Here is an 18,252-nt window from a genome sequence, read left to right as displayed (position 1 = left end):
AATGGGGGGGTGGGTAAGTATTTGGGGTTTATCTGAAGTTCTTCATGCCTTTTTCCGGACTTTCTGTTTGGCTAAGACATGTCTAATCAACCCCAAACCAAATTTCTTTCCTGCTTTCTGTGCAGGCGTTCTGCAGGCAGCTGTTCTGCATGTGAACTAAAAATTAAAAAATATCCTTACCTTTTAGGTGGATCTGTGATAAGCTTCGCTCTGCTGGAAATTGCTCTCATACACATCATGCACAAGCCTTACAGGCTAAAAGACCAGTACCTAATAAAAAATTCCAAGTCACTGCACGTAATAGGTAATGAAGTGCTGGTTCTAGGCAGCAGCGCAGGAACTTCAGGTGTTTGCTTAATATTCACTAAGCATATTCCTAAATAGTCCATGCACATTTTGTAAAATTTCTTTCACATAATGCTGCACTTTTTTAGATCCTATAAAAGACACTTGTTCAATAATATCCCCAAGTAGCTGGGCTTGGGGAAAAGGTATCATTTGCACAAAAGAATTAGAAAGACACTTAGTAGAAAATGACATATCTTTGAATACAGCATTCCAGTAAAATACTATAAGAACTTAGGCAAAGCAACTTAATGTTTGCATTGCTTGTATTTCATTAGCAAAAAAGAATTTCAATTATTAATTTAAACACATTTAAAGCCTAAATAGCACAGACAGGAACACATTAACAGGTTAACATGTAATGATCATATACATACGTCAAAAAAGGTAGTGTAGTTAGTGAGCTTCTGAATTAGTAAAATAATATGCATGAAAAAAATAAAACATACCTCTTGTTTCTAACAACTATTTTTTTTTCTCTTCCTACATTTCTACAGTCACTTATTTCTGACAAATGTTTGCCACCCAGCTTTTGTATAAAGTCAATGTCTAATGGATTGGTAAGTCCAGAAAATTAAAATACAGGTGAATAAAGAAATAAAATTACATAATAGAAAAACTACCATATGAAACAAATTGAGGTGTATTGAGATTACCAGCTCTCAAGATTAATAAAATCTCAATGTATGGCTCAAAATTTAAAAAGCCTTTAAAATGGTAATTCACTTTTCTAAAAATATACATTGTTTTGGCTTATAAAAAGAGACAGTCAACAGCAATTTTTACATAAACTAGATTGCTGACAAAATTATTTCAAAACATTAAAAATAGTGTATAAAAATGTAGGCTGGATGTATAATTCTAATTCCACAAGGACAGTCTCTTCCTCAGCAAGAAAGGCTCTAACATCAGTTAAGTCTCCTTAGCAGCCTGTGAACAATGTGGCAGAATGTAGCCCGCAAATATCTTTAGAACAATGCACAGTGTACACCTTCTTTCTTCATAAACCATATTAAAATGTACAGTAGAAACAGCCTTAGGCATTATTCTGTTCCCCTCACACAAAACTCCGAGATCCAGGAACTCTTTACTTCCCCTCAAAACACACTGAACCTTCTTGTTGTTTTCTTGCCTTCTCCTATAAGCAATAAATTTAAGGAAATACACAAATATATGTGCGTGTATGTCTCTGTGAACCCCATCAGGGAGAAAATACTATAGCAAAGGAAGACAAAAGTGGAGTCGAATTGGCTTAAAAATATTCAGGCAACAGATTGCTCTTAAACTCTTGGATTATTTTCCAATGTCCAGTGCTATTTCTCACTTCTTCTCAAGGGAGAGTGAAAGAATTGCCTATTTTTCCTGAGAGGTAGGACCTTTAAAGACAGGTAATGGCCATTCTGCTGCAAAATCACATAACCACAGACTCGGCAAACTTGATATTTAAGTTGAGCAATAATTTCAGGGATGTGGATTTTGAAAAACGGTTATGTTTCTCCATCTCACTATGGCATCTTTCTGGGGTAAGATAAACCTGATGTACACACATGTAAGATTCATACAGAAGTTCCATAAGTGAGAAAAATAGGAGAAAAGGCAACATCTCCATTAATAAGCAAACATAGGCCAGGTGCATGAAATATACCCAAACCAGTGCAGATGCAGGTAGAGCACTATTGTAAGTCTATTTTTGCATGCCCGTTTAAATTCTGTAAGCCTCCATAAATGCAGTTATCATTACCATTGTTGCCTTATCATTCTCAGTGATTGCTCTCTTTCAGTCAAGTACAAAGGCAGACTGAATATAAATGTTTTGTCATAAAACTGCTATTCAAACAATAAAAAGGGTTATAATAGTACTAAAAAAATCACCCCCAGGGCTGCAGCACAGACTGGTAGTATGCATATTCAGCCAGCACAAAGCAGTTCTAGTCACATTCTTCTACCCATAGGACCCTTCCACCGCATCTGTACTTAATATCAGCATGTTGCCAAAAGTGATCCAGGTATTATCAGGTAGTCAAGACATACAGAACATTTTGGAATCTCACTCAACAAGAGGACCACAGCTTAATATTATTGTGTATTTGTATTGAATTCAGCAAATATCAACAAATCCAGCTTAAGGATTTGTCTTTAATTTTTAACAAGAATACTGCTTCAATTATGTTTTCTGCCTTTATCCAAAATTGCTTTTGTTGGTCCCAGGTCTAGCCATGTAGTGCCACCCAGGGGCCAACTGCAACATGGTTCAACACTGCCATCTTGCCAAATAGCCTGAAAAAAGCATTATGCAATACATCCCAGACCGTCTTCTGCACAGGCTTGAGTATTCTTTTTAAAACGTCTTAGAGGCTTTGGTATCCTTTTTTGTAGCATAGAGACAAGAGAGGTAGGGTCAGGACAGGCAGGGAAAGGTGAAAGAACATGTAGCAAGCAAGGGACCACCAAAACAAAACAAACTAATTACTCCCATAGAGTGACAGGATGGTTATCTGATACAAAAAAATATAGAGAAAAAAAGAAAACAGAAGAAAAAATAGGGAAAAAAAAAAAAGCACAGGTAGAATTTAAAACAAAAGGTTTATCAGCACCGAAAGCCCACTGCCCTGGGTAAATGTGCTTCCTTGCAACAATAAAGACAAATAAAGTACTAAAAAAGGATAAAGCAGGAGATTACAGACCTAGCTGTGGTTTGATAAATGGCACTCTACTCCACTCTGCTTATTGTGTACTTCATACCTCGCTCTTGAATATGGAAGAGAATTTTATTAAAGATTTAGCCACGGTGGTGGTGGTGACTGGCTCACAGTAATTTTCCTACAAAGTAGTTTAATCTATCACAGGGCAGACAGTGCACCTTCTTACCATGTATCATATCTGTCTATTGAGTAAGTGCTATCCAAATCCAATTTCTTTTCATTTTTGGAACCCGTGATGCATATTCAAGATACATTTTCTTTTTGTCTGTGGCCTAAATTAGGTGCTGTATAAAGAAAAAAGAAAGAAAGAAAAAAAAAGTGAAGTAATAAAAAGACTGGACTCTGGAGGTTACATTTCTCAGTGGGCATTTTTTTTTCCCCTAAAGATTCAGTACAGTACTAATGATGCAAAACAATGGGCATGTATGGTTGTCACTGCACTCACGATACTGCCAGTGCACAGACATACCTCCAAATCATCGCCCCAGCTCTTACAGGTGAAACTTATAAAATCACTGCAATAAAGCCTTTATTTAATATTTCAATGCTGTTTTCTGTATTTAATTAAAATAACAATGAAAATCATTGTACTTTATTTTACCTCATGACCTGAGGCTGGAAAAATGGTTGGTTTAGGCAATCAAAAATAGAGTTGAAGAACTTAGAAATTAGAGAATGGTTCTCTTTTTTTGCCTAACCAAGCCTAAGATACAGCTTCTAACAATTCCTTCATTTTAAATGTAAATTACCCTATATGATACAACAAGAATCTAAATAATCAAGTACTTCTCACATCTGCTAATTTCTCGTTTCTGATAAGCATTTCCTCCTCGTCCACGGCTTCTGGTTTAGGGACTGGGGGATTTTTCCATTTCTTTACTACTGTACATCTGCTGAACATGTTCACCAAACTGAGAGAAAAATTCAAGATGTCTACTCTGAAACTGATTGTCACATCTAAAGGCCCCTTTCTTGGAAGCTAAGTTTAATACAGAATATAGTATTCATTCCAGGTCATCAGATCATAAAATATACAGGTAGTTCAACAAACTTTTCAGGCACAACTAAAGGTGATGGACTTGGTCCTTTGTGGTTCGTATTCTCTCTGTATTACAGTCTGATTCCATGTTCTTTGTTAAACCAGCACCTAAGATCAGTGTATGCATTTCAAGGTGCTAATCAGAACATTTAATCTAATAGAATGTTTGAATTTATGCTGCTACACTATGGGTGATTACTGGATGTTAAATTTTCTGTGCCAAGAGAAAATAAAATGTATATATGTATGAGCATTTTTAACCTATAGTAGTTTCCAAAGGGCAACCTTGGAAATCTGAGAGTCAGCCTAGAAGAAGCAGCTGATGTCATCAAGCCTATTCCAGCTTTGGTCCTATGAAAGAATCTTTTCCAGGTTGTATCAACAAGAATGTGCTTTTTAAATTGATCTTTTTTTGACACATGCAACAGGCTGAAAGAGTTACCCCTAACATGTTTTTTTTCACTTGATATCCATGATATCACAGTTTTCTCTTGGACTTTCTTTTTCTAATCTCTGTCTTCTTATCACCATATTTTTCCTTAATAATTTAAACATCACCATCCCAGTGACTGCGGATGTAATCCCATTCAGGTCTGAGACTTCAACACCAGCAGAGACTATAAAAAATCATGTCCACATACTCAGTACTAATGATTTTAATTAGTCTCTGCAAAATGTGTGCAAGACTAACAATATTAGTCCATATTTTGGCTTAGACAAAGCTACTGAAAAAGCAAGTCAGGCTAATGTACTCTGACTTTGTCGAGGGCTTGTTACTCCCTAAAAGCTTTTCTCAGTCTTTCCTAATCAGTTCCCTGCCTCTACCTGGACAACACTTAGAGACAAATTGAAAGGATTGCCATATTTTTCATTTTATCATGGGATTTCTTCCCTGATTCCATTACAGATCATATTTTTGTCTAGTGAATGATATAGACTGCTAACATACACTTTGAATGAAAAAGCATATAGATTAACCCTTTCATTTTCTAGTACTTCAGCTTTTTTTCCAAAGTGTTAATATTAAAGAAACTCATTATTTCTTTTGTTCAGATGTAAATCACTCCATGTCATGTTTCTTCTAAGCTGACAGTTTAGTGATCTTTGACTGCAATGTCCACTACTGCTCCTGCAAAGGGTATTCTCTGAGGTAGCAGGGCCTGAAAATACTTTAAATGGACTTGAAAATTGATGGAGTTCAGTTATTGCAATTTTTCATCAAAAGGCAGGGTTTTTCTGGACTTGTTATGTTTTCTAAGGTTACAGTTGTGGTACTTCTTTTGGTCTTCTAATGCCATCCTGCCTAATGTCTTTTTTGTAGCACTGCAGGTCCTCTGTCCTATCCACAGCATTGGGGCACTGCCTACTCTCTCTGAGCATCTTTCTAGTCTCACTTTACTCTTACTTAGCAAAGAAAATGACATTTTAAACTTGAATTGGTCAGTATCAGCTTTCCAAAGCTTTCTGTTCAAGGTCCAAGACCCATTTGAGTTTCAGAGAAAGGACTCAATTAGCTTCCCAATCTGCAATATGTAAATTCGCCTTTAAATAACTTCCAAACACTTACAGAGCTTCATCTTTGCTTAGAAAATGTTTAGAAAAAGCATCTGGTTTATATTTGTAAGGAATGGAATACTCTTCAGATTTCTCTAATACAACTAGTTTTCTTAGCAGATTTAACTGAGAACTACTGAAAACATCAAGTGATTGTCATCCTACCAAAAGAAATAAGACCACCACTTTATGCCTTTATTCTGAGGTATCTATTTCTTGCAGTTCTGTAAGTGTTGTTTAAAGCTTATTCTGTTGTCCTACACATCTTCAGATAATTTGTAATGGGTAGAGACTTAATAACTCCCTTTTTCCATCAAGGATATTTTCTCAGTTACTTTTGGTATTTCATCTTGTGTTACTTGTGGTATTTCATTTTCTTGAGGAAACATTCTCATTTATGGAGTCTGACAAAGGCTCATATCATTATTATCTGAGTTGCAGTCATTCTCCACTGCAGACTACTCGATACTACAGATTGTACTAACCAAGTACAATTTGCCATGGGCTTTCACAGCTACAGTTTCCTGCAGATGGGACCAAACCCCTGTAGATGATATCAGAGACAAGATAACTGAAAAAAAACCCTTACACAATCGCTGTCAGTAAGAATACTGTCCAGATAGGCAACAACATGAGCAAAGGTGAGCAAAACGAGACTGAAAGCTCTGCTTAGGTCAACTGTCACAGCACCAAGGAAGAAGGTTGCTCAGCTTCTATGCTGGAAGCAGAAACTTAAATGAAGTATTCCACTCACCTGGGAAAGAAGATAGTGGCCATTTGAAGAAGATACTTTGAACATGAAGAGCAACCAATATTTAAGAACTAAATAAATGAGCATTCTAATTTCTATATTAAATAGCCTGGCCCATGTAATTTCAAATACGAAAAAAGAAACTGAGGAGAGAATAACTTCAGGAGCACCTCAGGCCAATTCAAAATTTCTGAAAATCTTTCACTTTGGATACGAGAAAAATGCAATCGTACATGAAAGAGACATATCAGCTTAGATATGTGTAGAAATAACTTGCTGTAGGAACAGAATTACAGGAATATTGTAAGTCATAAACACTGACAGAAAGCACAGAGGAAAAAAAAATCACAACATATTTGTTAGAATTAGATATGCCTTTACTTATCATTATATTCAGAATGTTACATTCATAAAAGCTTGGGACAATATCTGACCAGAAGGAAAAAATAGTTTGAATAGAAAAATTAGAAATCAATAATACAGTGAAGAAAAGTCTTTGTGTACTTTAGAGTAGCTTGCAAACTGAATGATCAGAAAAACTGATTTAGCTACACTGTTATAGAATGAACTTTCATATTTATCATAAATACTACATTTAACATGCATCTGCTTTGTTATCAAATAGTTTTGTGGATGAATTACAATAATGTAATTACAATATATAATTAATACTATATAATAATTGAATCCATGTAATTCCTGAGGCAAATTAAATCTTTCTTTTCATTTCATACAGAGGTTGGTCTTCTGCAGACCTGTGTATAAACTTAGAATTCTAACTTGCAATGGTAACCAAGCACTAATGCAGCTGTTGTACACACACACCTCTGGCTGTTTATACCTTCACTAGTTTGAGAGAAAAAAAATCTGTCTTGTGCCAGACTGTGGACTAATACCTAAGTTCAGATCATACTTTGACAAAATCAAGTACTGTCCTAGAACATTACTTCAGGCTAGCTGCCATATTTTAGCAGGTAGATAGTATTTCTCTGAATTTTTGCATCCTTTGAGATGACAAAAAACTTCTCAAGCATTTACCCATTCACCTAGTTTACTAGTTAAAGATTTTGAAACCTATGTTCCTTTTTGGAGTTTTTCACCATGGAGTTTTCAGAACCTCTCTCTCCTCTCTGTTTTAAGCCACTATAGGGGTTTTGGTCCTGATTCTCAAATAGAACAGTAAACACTCCTCTCATTTTCAGTAATTGGGTCTAAAGAATAAGTTGCATTGCTTCTTATTTGACCGAGGACAACATGAATTAGAGGAATAAGAAACTATATTGCAGCAAGAAAGCAAGACTTTAGATGAAGAAATCTTAACATTACACATCAGCAATCAAAGATGATAAAAAATTGTTATTTTAAAACAATCTATAATCATCTATTAAACATTAGTTCAAAATTCAGATTAAACTTACAAACTCTAGATGTACTGAAATATGGATCTACCGATACCATTTCAACATAAAATCAAATTTTGGTCATGGCATACACCCATAATACAATAATGTAAAATATGTATTATAACTTCAAATAAGATTAAACATATTTGACTATTTCATAAAGTATTTACAAGCAAGAGACCAAACCCTGTAATTCTCCTAAATCAGAGCAGCTCTCTTGAAATCTAAGTAGCAGCATGGGTACTCTACACAGACCCTATCTGAGAAACTGACCAAGGAAATGTTTTTTTCTAAGTAAAAAATCATCTTTTAAAATAAATTTGATTAATAGGAAATAAAGGAAAATGTCTTTTTTAATTGTATTGCTTTCTCCACCTAAAGCAAAAAAAATTGCTGTCAGAGATCTAATTACGGCACAAGCACCAACGGATATCACACATATGTCCAGATAACTGGCATCACACTGTGCTACTCAGCTACTTCTGTCGAGACTTATATCCTGACATGTCCACAGCAAGTATGTACTTCTTTAGCCCCTCTGCAGGATTCGGTTCTCAGTCTGGACCAGAAACACCAAGTAAGCCAAGCAAGATATGCAGCGTGCGACAGCTGCGCAGAGCATCCTGCCTTCAGGTGGGGAGGGTCCACCCTGCTCTCTAACTTGGATACCTCAAACTTTCAGTGAATGTTTGGAATATTTGGTAACCAAAGGCTCAATATAGTCAAAGAAATAAAAAACAGTCATTAAGCATCACACACAGCCATCACACTCAGACGATACTCTAGTAGCATGTGTAATATACGTACTTGGTCCCTCTGTGTTTGGTGCGCAAGTTGGACTCTTCAGCATTTGATTGAGTAAAAGCTAGAAAGGAATTTTCAAACACAAATATGTTTGATGCTGCTTAGATTCTTCAAAGGGTTGTTTTATTTGAGAATTTTTAACATGTATCTTTCCCCCTACAACAGAAACATCATTCACTTACACAAAAAGTAGGGTCAGCTGTTATGGTTGTATACGCAATAAACAGAAACAAGCAAATATATTTATTCTTGTTAAAAGAAATAATAAAATCTAGGAAATATTCAGAGATGCAGAAAGGTTCCTCTGTCCTCCTTGAGCTCATTAAGAAAGTGAATAAGGAAATTACCTCTTCTGCCTATGTATTCAATATCAGTTCTATCTAGCAACAGCATGGTTTCATTAGTATCTGTCACAACATTAGCATTATATTTGGAATAGCTTGAAGCCAATATTCCCAGGTACAACAGTCCCAAACTCTGGGAAAGGCCAGATACAGGCTGTGCAACATGGAGTGCCTTTGTATCTTCTGAATGACGGTTTACTGCCGGAAAATTTCACTTTTATTTCTTGGTCTCATCTATCTAGGACTTTTTCATATAACCCACGGCTAACAATGTGTTTTTTTAGGCTAAATTACTGAAGACATAATGATATTCAGAAAGTAAAAAAAAAAAATAAAAAAAAAATCACTGAATTATATTATTGCTCAATATAAATATTTGCCCAGAAGTGTTTCTCTAATCAATATTTAAAGTGAGTCAAGGAAGTTTAATAGCTAAATCTTGCTCTCATTACATGTCATCATCCTTTATCTGATATCTTCTGAAGCTATAGACCCCTCAGAGGTTGAGAGAAAGCAAACAATTAATTTCACAAAATTTTCATAAGAAAAAACTTCTCATTTGAAAAAAATATAACAAAACTAGATTAACATTTCCATGCAGTCAGGATGGCACTAACACAATGCAATAATTTCTTTAGTAATGAAATACACTTTGATCCCATTATATGTTTCAGAAATAATTATATCCTGTCAAAGCACAAAAGAAAATGAAAGTACAAATGGCTCACAAACAAAAATCATTGTAAATCATGAGCGATATAGGGATATCTATTTAAGACAAAGACTGTACTTAGGGAGTATGTGTGCACGCATGCTTATGCACATTTCGTTGTGGTGCCTGCCAGAAATTACTCCTGATCTGGTGTCTGCTATTTCTGTCAATATGCCATCATGACAGACCTGTGCTGGAATCCAAGTTAAATGTCTCTTTGAGCTACCATTTTCAGTGTACCAGTGAATAAAACCTATTCCTGGTTTCATTCAGTTATGAAGATATCTCCTATTCCATAAAAAGTGTTACCAAACTTTCCCATATGAACATGATATCAAAACTTTTTGCAGCATGGTCACCAATGAGAATGAGCATGGAAGAACTAGATGACAGACACTTAAAGGACTAAAACATTTCCTTATGGTGTACTTGTCTCTTATAATAATGCCAGCTCTGAATTGGGAAACCAAAGCAGCAGGTGCTACCCTAGACACTGACCCAGACAAAGGTCTCTGCCCCAAACTGCTTACTAAGAAAGCACAAGACCAACAGAAACTCTTAGTATTGAGGGACAGGTAGGAAAGTCAAGGAAACAACCCTACCCATGGAATAGTCAGAAGTCTCTAAATACCAGCTAGGTTTATTAATTACAAATTATCCTGTGAACGTGCTATTTTTAGGCTGAAATGCTGAAAGTTGCCTAGGGGAATGAATGCTTAATTTCTGCAGGAGCTCTGTAGCCAAATCAAGTTTTCTAGATAATTTTGCATACATCACTTGAGTTTCTGGGTAAAACAGAAATATTTTTGAACCCACGTAAATGCACAGGCTGTGATTCACTTCACTCATTAGTAGATTAAGTGATTATATATATTTTTTTTAATTTGATGCAAAAAAATTATCTGCGTTACCTCCCCAAAGCTTAAATACATCTTTTAAGAAATGTTTAACACTTAAAAGTTCTAGTTAATGCAATATTTTCCATGTAAAGCTTGATTTGCTGTGGTGAATTATCAGAGGTGGCACAGACCTCTCAGATCAGCAAAAATCAAATGAACATTCCTAGTCTCATGGTCTTTTGTTGCAAAACTGGGCAAAACACATTGGCACACAGGTACAATTACTTCAGTGCTTTCTCTGCTGTCACATTTGTTCCTTGAATGCCTACAACAGCAGTGACAAGCTTAGCACAAAGAATGAGACAATCAAGAGTCAGGGAAACAAAACAATTAGAAAAAAATGACCTGAACCAAAACTAAATGCAACAAAAGCCACAACATATCATCAATAAAGAGAATTTTATTTGTGTGCTCTGTTCTTCACATTGATTAATTATGGCAAGTGTGCTTTAGGAAAACATTTTAGAGAAAACCTCTCAAGAATCTTGAAGTCAATTATCTTATGGAAGTAAGATAATGTAGAAGTGATAGTACTAGAGGGCAAACCTGGTAGGACTGCTGCTGATGACTACTCATTTTCACTGTGTTAAAACAAAAGTCACCTTGTATTTCTGAGTGAATGTAGCAATTTTTATCCATGCCTTAGCAGAACAATGCACAAATTCATTTTTACCTATGACATGCTTTTAGACGGTCCCATAAAATGTACTTTGAAAATCTGGATTCAACACACTACTAGATTGCAGTGCCCAGTGTTGCTTTACAGCCATCTGCCTTATGGCCAACATCGACCTCACTATCTAAATTCTCATTGCTTAAATTCTTATCTGGCAATGGAGATAATACTTCTCTATACTTATGTACTTCTTCTTTACAATACTGTACTACTTCTGTACATCATTACATCGGAGGTTTGAAGAACCAAAAGACTATGAGAATAGTTGTTGCAAAGATACAGGTAAAATGGCATCATTCATCCAGAGCTTCAGCTGTGTTAAAAGTGGATCCCTGTTGTGTTTTGTACTCCAGATAAAGGTGAGAAAAATCAATACAGAACTTAACTATCATGAAACAAGCATTCTCAACCTCTTCAAGCTAACACCACTTAAAAGTATATAAAGTCACACATCAAAAATATTAGTCATGTTTAACTGCTATCCAGCTTGTCTTTTGTTGATGTTTTCCAGTCAGACCACAGATGTCAAACACCAAAACAAGTTCAGCTGTCTGAAATTGGGATGCAAGGCACAGGGAAGAAAAGATTTCTCAAGAAGATTGTTTTTGCAATATAGGGAAGGATTAATTGCTATATAATAACATAAATGTACTAATAATGCCAAGAACAGAGGTGGGAGAAAAAAGGTAAACTTGGATTTATAGCACCATGGTTAAATTTGGATAAACTTCCAGAATCTTAATTCAGCACAGTGACCCCAGGTGAACGAGGCACATGGGACAAGCCACAAAGAAACTACAAGTAGCAGAGGGGCATAAAGGTGTCCCCGTGGCCTCAAACTATTAATTAGCAACTAGCAAAGCTGTACCACAGATTCACCGCTCCCGCATTCCTTCTCCAGCGGTTGCTGCTAGTCTGCCTCATTATCATCTGGATGGAAAACAACACTCTTTCCTGGGAGTTCTCTGCAACATTCTTATTGATTAAGTTCCCACAGTGTTAAATCATTCTGTAGCTTTCACTCCATTCTACCCACCTTCCCACCCTTGAATAATAAAAGCTTTGGTAGATTTATGGGGGTGGTGCAGCAGATGAGGAGCGTTTGATAAACACCATAGCACAACCCAGTTTCTATTTATGCAATGCCCTTAGCTTCAGAACATTTCACATGCCAAGACAGTATTTTAAAAAGCAAAATTAAACTAATCTGACTTTGTTCTTGCTTGTATACTGCTTCCGTTACCCTTAGGAATCTCTGCCAAACAGATCCAAATGTGTCCTTTCCTGGCTGTAGTGAATTTGAAATAACAAGGAAAAAACCCAACAAACTAGTAAGGCAATGATGGCTCTCTTTTCATCAGCCTTCAAGTTGGAGTTACCCAACAACTTCAAAATACATTTCATGTTATTTTTTCACAGGCATATGTCTGACATACGCAAATCTATGTAACACTTTTTTTTAAAAAAAAAAAAAAAAAGGCAATAATGAAAACGTAATTCCTACTAGAAATAAAACTGAATTTTCTCTCATTGTGAAAGAACCTATCCAGAATCACAGATCCTTACATCACTAGAACAACAATATAGGCTTAGGTTTAAGATTAGTATAGTCTTGGCTGTCTTATTTTGGAACCGGCGATAACAGGGGATTTTTTTTGAATGGGTCATGCATTAAGGAGACACTAAGGGTTAAGTTTCCTTAGAAGACCCAGGCAAGGGAAGATGCAGCTTCCAAATGGACTCTGAGCTATCCTGAGGGGAAACAGGCTGACAAAGAAGCCTCAGGAGAGATGTTCTGAAAGTGTAAAACTAATTATTACTAGCCAGCAAAAAAAAGTTTGAAAGTGACTGAAAGCACCACTTCAGAAAAGACCAGGATAACTGTATGCTAGAAAGAGGAAAGAGGAATATGAGGCTGAACCAGCTTTCTGCAACATGACCAAGTGATAAATTTCAGTCAATAGGGATTCTCAGTTGAAAACGGAATATTTCCCATTCAGCAATAACAAATTAAAACCACCAAAATATAATGTCTGTTATATTATCCAATCACTATAGCACTTTAAAAATCCTACTAAGGGAATTCTTGTTATGCATAGAAATGTTTTCTTAAGTAAAACATTAACAAGATTTTATTTTTAACTCAAAATGCACCATTTTGAACTCAAAATCTGCATTTGTGAAATGCAGATTTCATAAATCTGTGTACAGGAAGGGACTAGAGTTCAAGGCTTTTACTATCTGCTTCATATTACTGACCATTAATGTAACTACTTCACTGACCAGCTTTTGTTCTGCCCATGGTTGCACACCATATAAGTTCTAGCACCTTACTGCACGCAGCAGTAGATTGACTCTCCCCAAACAAACAGCATGGCATAATTTCTCTTTCCTACACCCATTTTTACACCAGCTAGATGTTGTCACACATGGGCTCTTCGGCACATTCAGCTCAGGGAGGTCTGTGCCCACCGTTCGCCCAGGGGACTCGGCGCTGCTGCGGCATCAGCAGGAGCTGAGCCTGCAGCGAGGACAGGCGGCTTCTTCTGTAACCAAAGGGATACTTTTGCTTTTTGCATTTCTTTCTGCCTGGATATTGCATTAATTCATAATTGAGAGGAAACATATTCCCAGAAAAAGAAGGAAAATGAGCAATATTCTAATGCTGATACTTTAAGCACCTGCTGATACCAGGCACTTACACTTTGATTCAACAGGTGAAGGATAACACTGCAGGAAAGAAATTAAACAACTACACTGAAATGAGTTCAATACAAAAAGTGGAAATCTGAGATCACAAATATGCTCTAAACACTGCAAAACCCATGGCAGGAACAAGCGTGTTATTTCTAATTTCTAATATTTCTTTTCAGTGGTGACCAATGATAGGATGAGGAGCAACAGGCACAGACTGAAGCACAGGAGGTTCCATCTGAATATGAGGATAAATTTCTTGACTTTGAGGCTGACAGAGCACTGAACAGGCTGCCAAGAGTGTGGAGTCTCCTTCTCTGGAGACATTCAAAACCTGTCTGGACACGTTCCTGTGTGATCTGCTCTGGGTGAACCTGCTTTAGCAGGGGGGTTGAACTAGATGATCTCCAGAGGTCCCTTCCAACACCAAACATTCTGTGATTTTCTAATATTCCAGCTTATTCCCACTACAAATAATTACACCTTGCTAGCTAATGATATGAGTAGGTTTATTTGATAATTTGAATTTTACTCCATTTTCACCCCCTCAAAATTCTTGTACCACGCTCACTTCATTAGTTGTTAAATTTTAACCAGGATATAGAGATTTACATCTTATTTGCCTCTTGGTATGGCTTGTGAGGAGCATGTTTTCTTACCCATCCTTACAGAAAGTACTAACTTATTCCACAGAAGTTCCCAATGATTTCAGTCCAAATGCTCACAAAATAAATAACTGAACAGAATTAGTGAAAGGCAAACTTTTGCATGAGTTTATTCCTCTAGCATTTACAAAAATAAGTTGGAATGTATATACTGGAAATATTTCACATATTTGAAGTCACTTCCTAGCAACCCAAGCATGTTCATATTCAGTCGTTTGCAAATTCTTCTTTATTTCATGAAGTAGTATTACTGGGAAGACAGTTCTCAAAGCTACAGCTGTAACAGTGATGAAATATTTCTCAATGAGTATGTCTTTTTCCACTTCAGGAAGTGCTCTCAAAGATTAAGGTCTCTGGATCAGAAACCATGATTCAGTATGGATTTGTCCTGGGAATCATAATAAGGTTCAGTAAAAAGTTCTATAGCCCAAGCTGGAGGTTTCAGCTGAACATAATTAGAACTTCTAATAAAAGACAGAATTTACCAGGGGACCATACAATAATTAAGAAGTGGAAAAAAGACCATAAGGGAGATACAGTTTCCAGAATTGTATTCTAAGAATAAACATGAAACTGAAATGTTTCTATTACTCCACAGAACTGAAAATAATATTTAACATATTTGACCACTGTATTTTCTTAAATAACATTCTCCCAGTTCTCAAATAAATAAAACAGAAAATGTAAAAACCCATTTCCAAACAACAAGCACAGGCTGATATTCATCCCATGTAATTTTATCCACCTAAAAGTTAAATAGTTAGTGTAAGGTAACTTTCCAAGACCTACTGAGCAGGCAATGAAGAGGAACACACCAGTGTATGAAGAACCCACTGTACAGTTTGTGCACTGTCTGTGGAATGTGACAACGATCTGTTCCCAATGAGCTGTTTGCTCCTTCTGTTTTTCTCTTCTGGAGGAGTTATATGTGCAAAGACATTTTTGTTTTGGTTTTGTTTTGTTATTTATGTGCTTTATTTAAATTTTTATCTGCTTTTCCATGGGAGTGGATGGGATGGATTGCGCTCTGAAGACGTCTCTCTCTCCACTGCCTGCTGCATGGCTTAAATTTGTGTAAGTCACTTTCAGTTACTCTGAGTAACTAAAATTTAATAAATCTGACTCAATGACAGGTTCCAAAATGCAGCAGTTTCTTTATCAATATTTCAAATCATCAAATACATCAAATTATCAATATTCAATGCTGGTTGTAGTAGATGCCAAAAAGAATAGTTGTTGGCCAAACATCACAATATTTTTAACAGTTATCATTTTTAGGAAGTTGAGTTATCAGGACACAGAGAGGTCAGTAGGATGATAAACAGTTAGTTGAGTGCAATTGCTGCAAAGTATCACCTAGCTGAGTGGCCATAATCAGCCAAATGTAGTTATAAATATAGTTATTTATACAGTCTAATACAGGAAAATAGGTAACAGGGAGCAAAAACCCAAATACTTTTCTTTGAAAAGCAGCATTACAGTAAATTACAAATATCTATGTTAGTATAATTTCTTCATGCAATGTTGTGGCACTAGCAGTTAACAAAATTCTCATCTTCCAAAAAACAGAAGTGAGTAAGAGTTTTTCCCTATGCAAAATTTTAAGACCACTCTTATAACACTTATTCACACTGCAAAGAAAGTGTGAAGAAAAAACTTAGTTATATAAGTGACACAAGGTTACAAAAAAACCTAAAAATATGGGGCTGAAAGTGCTCTAACCAGCTTATCAAAGGGAAGGTCAAAAGTGTGGGTATTTACAAATGGAAAAAATATAACAGAGAGAGAGCTTAAAATATACTTCATAAAAACTTTGAAGGACACTGTCATGCATAGGGAGTGGAAATGAACTCAAGTGTGAGCAGACAGGCCAGAGATGAAAGGTTAAAGAAAGGAAAATTATCAGTGGTACGATCCATGCGCCCTAATGTGGCAATCTAAAACTCCAACCAAGTTTAGTTTCTCTTTAAAGTTAACGAAAAGAACCTAGCACCTTCAGAGGACAACTCATCTCATCCTAAACAGAAGCCTCAAATTACATAGAATCCATCTGGTCATACCTGTTTCCCTCCTTTCAGTAGAACAGGAACAAAAATGACTAGCTCAGACTGAGATATCAGTGCTTCATATGTCCAAAGTTAGGTGAGATGTATCTCAGCCTGTATCACTTTTTAGAGCCAGACTGTCTTCAGGACTTGCAGTGTTATCACCAGAAAACTGATCATCTGTATTTTTCTTTCTCTGGGGTGGAAAACTTATCCCCTTGCCTGAGTATGCGAGTGTAGAGAGAAAGAAAGAGGGAATCTTTCAGTAGCTTAGGGCACTAGTGCATAATCACTAGATTTTTCATTTCAGTTTTCAACTTTAAGTTACAGATCTGACTTCCATTTGTGACTGCTATGACTGTACTGAGATTAGCATTTACCATATCACTTTCTACAGCTGGTATCAGTGAAAATATTTATGCACACAGTGAGAGGAGGAAAGTATCTGCCAAAACCTGTGGGTGCCACTAAAAACAACACTTCTTTCAAATCTGTGTTTTTGTAAAGTGCACAGCACAATTGCACTCTGCTTACAGTTGGAAATACCAAGCGCTTCCATAATAATAATTTTTTTAAAAAGTAAAAATAATTCTTTCCCTCTAGTGGTAATTATATCCAGAGCAAATTAGTCACTATAAGTACAAAAGAGCATCAGCTATGCCACCTCAGTGGGGTGAGAGGTGTCGACTTTCTAAAGACGCCCCCCTGTAACAGATATAGCTGTAAAGTCTAGTCTTAACTTTAAACTTTCCTTAGATTTTCAATAAACAGATATGGTGCACACGAAAATAAAACCAAGTAAAATATGAACATGCAGAGCTCCCTTAGGCTTAGCCTACGGATAGTAAACCAGTTTAGACTTTCAAACACTATGATGGTAGCAATCATTCTTAGGTACTTTATTCACTCAGAGATGATGGGTTGCTACCAGAGCCAGACAACTAAAAACCAGATGGATTGTGAAGTCTGTGCCTGGTCTTCTCAATATAAATTGCTGAACGAACTGTTCCTTCTTACCAACATTTGGCAGAGAATACTTTGGGGGGTTTTAATTGCCATTGCTACAACCCATAGAAAGGTTTGTGTGACGGTGAAGGAATGCTGACCTCACTGAAGAAAGACCAGTTTTGCCTTAGTTAATGAATAATAGTTGCCATTTTCTGTAATTGTGGGTGTCCCCCCCCCCCTTTACTGTCACAAATGGTCTTATGATAATAATCATAGTATATAATCTGACACAAGTGCTCTTAAAGAAATTTCTGGTAAAGGACTGCAGCCTCTGTGGGAGGTAACTGTCAGAATTATCTTAAACCACTACCTGTCTTCCACTACAATAGAAAAGGCCTTTAATCGAAATAATCCTTTTTCAAACGAGCAACTTTTTTTTTTTTCTCTGCAATTCACTCATCTTAAAAAGAGCACTATAGCTTTTGTGCATAACTTAATTCATTCTTCAAGACAAGTACAAAATTTGTCACTGACATTTAGCGCCAGCCGTAGGCAATGGATAAAATGAACTAGTTAGCAATTTAACCTGTAAAAAAAACAGAGTGGGATGAACAATTTTCTGCCATCAAAGCAAATGGCTAACATTTAGCAAGATTTTATTTTTATTTTTC

The 18,252-nt window shown here is 36.2% G+C and overlaps 1 long non-coding RNA gene across 3 annotated transcripts in view; it reads right to left on the bottom strand.

Annotated features, from left to right (window-relative positions):
• The window catches only part of LOC135579018 (uncharacterized), a 147,225-nt gene that overhangs the window by 73,643 nt on the left and 55,330 nt on the right, over positions 1-18,252 (bottom strand). Inside the window, exon 4 of one of the 3 annotated variants that reach the window (XR_010471256.1) lies at positions 181-270. The exons of the other annotated variants lie outside the window; for them this stretch is intronic. This is a non-coding gene — a long non-coding RNA (uncharacterized LOC135579018). The remainder of the gene's footprint in view (positions 1-180; positions 271-18,252) is intronic. 3 annotated transcript variants of the gene reach the window in all.

Source organism: Columba livia, chromosome 3 (genome assembly GCF_036013475.1).
Source record: "Columba livia isolate bColLiv1 breed racing homer chromosome 3, bColLiv1.pat.W.v2, whole genome shotgun sequence".
Taxonomy (NCBI): domain Eukaryota; kingdom Metazoa; phylum Chordata; class Aves; order Columbiformes; family Columbidae; genus Columba; species Columba livia.
The sequence above is the reverse complement of the archived record's forward strand: the minus strand, read 5'-3'. Positions and strand labels throughout refer to the sequence as shown.